Source organism: Odontomachus brunneus, unplaced genomic scaffold (assembly GCF_010583005.1).
Source record: "Odontomachus brunneus isolate Ranch 3 - 2012 unplaced genomic scaffold, Obru_v1 Obru_scaffold_323, whole genome shotgun sequence".
In the NCBI taxonomy this organism is placed as follows: domain Eukaryota; kingdom Metazoa; phylum Arthropoda; class Insecta; order Hymenoptera; family Formicidae; genus Odontomachus; species Odontomachus brunneus.
In genome coordinates, this window is record NW_022639773.1 from 31365 (window position 1) to 33259 (window position 1895).

Here is a 1895-nt window from a genome sequence, read left to right on the forward strand (position 1 = left end):
TTTTCGAGACCGAATGTTCTCCTCAAAAGATCTTTCTGGAATATTCGAGAATATTCTAGGCGGAAAGGGGGAGAAAGGCGAGTGGGTGGCGCGGCCCGCTCGCGAACCGCTGCCAACAGGAAGGGAGGAGGGGGAAGGCCGCGAACACGTCGAAAAGGGGAGGAGGATTGATGAAACGGTCAATTATATCGATATTATGTTAAAAAAATATGTGGAAAGATATGTCGGTAAAAACAGATCGCAGGGTCAATAAAAATTACCAATTATGTCGGTAATAATATGTCGGTAATAATATGTCGGTAAAAAAAAATATGTTGGTAAATATAAATATGTTGGTAAAAATATATATACGTTGGTAAAAAATAAATATGTTGGTAAAAATACCGGTAATATGTCGGTAAAAAAGAAATGTCGGTAAGCCCCCTCTCCTGCGTGACGTCGCCCCCGCGCCCGCAGTTCCCCTCGCCCCGCACCTCCCCTCAGAGGACCAGGGTTTAGAACCCCCCTTATTCACCTACTTATCTTCGTCCCAAAATACGAGGTGTACAACGCGGTTGCGATACACTGTAAAACATAAATAATTTAACGCGGTTGCAATACACAGTTAAAAATAAATCATAAGAATACAAGAAACTAATTATTGAGATTTACCTTTTTTTCTCGTACGGCGGAGCATTATCTTGCACGGGTACGTAATAGTTCATACGTTTTCCTTCAGCACGGTGCATTCTTCTCAAAATAATATTTGTCCACTAAATGCCTTTGTTGCAAAACGACTGATGCAACGAGCGACCAAGAACCGCTTTAAATACGTTTCAAAATTCCCCCCAGCAACCTAAATCCTTAAAGCGGTGCATAATAATAATAATAATAATATAAATGAGACTCATCTAATTTTCATCTATATCTACTTCTACTGTGCAAATACATTTGATCAAATCATTCAACAAATCTCTGATACAGCGCCGTAGATAGTCAATCGAATACTTATATATCGATTGAATGTTTCGAGCGATACTGCATCATCTAAAAAGTCAATTTCCGATATTTATATCAAAGGTACAGTCCAAAAGTATTCATATAAGATCTCTCTCTCTCTCTCTCTCTCTCTCTCTCTCTCTCTCTCTCTCTCTCTTATGCGTCACAATGTAGCATTTTTGTGCTGACACATCGATTTGCAGTCGACAGTTAGATGCGTAGAAAATGTGAAACAGGATATTATTACAAATGAACACATGTGGTAGTAAGATTCGCAGAAAATGTGAAACAAAATACTATTACGAAGGTCATAGAAGTATACCAGGTATGTAAATATGAAACCGGAACTTTTGTATAGAAAATACACGTTTATTGTATGAAAATGATAAAAAATATTTTATTCGAAGTATTGCCCATCGCTAGCTATGCATTTTTCCCACCTGTCTGACAATTTGTGGATGCCACGCCAAAAAAACTGTTGCTCTTTTGAGGCAAACTAGTCATCGAGCCATTTTCGTAAGAAGTGAAGCGCTGCTTAGCAAGTGCGTGTCCCATCGATGCAAATAAATAGTAATCGGACGAAGCCAAGTCTGGTGAGTAAGCCGCATGCGAAAGTATTTCCCAACTAAACGCCTCAATTGTTTCCTTGACCAGTTTTGCTGTGTGTGATGGTGCATTATCATGAAGCAAAATCACTTTGTGTTGCCTTTTTTTATATTCTGGTCGTTTTTCACGCAAAGCTTGATTCAAATCGATTATTTGTTGTCGGTGTTTCAGTATTAACGGTTTGGCCAGGTTTTAGCAGTTCATAATAGATCATACTCTTCTGGTCCCACCAAACACAGAGCATTGTCTTCCGTCCATAACGATTTGGCCTTGCAATCGATGTCGATGGTTCGCCTGGAGTTACCCATGAT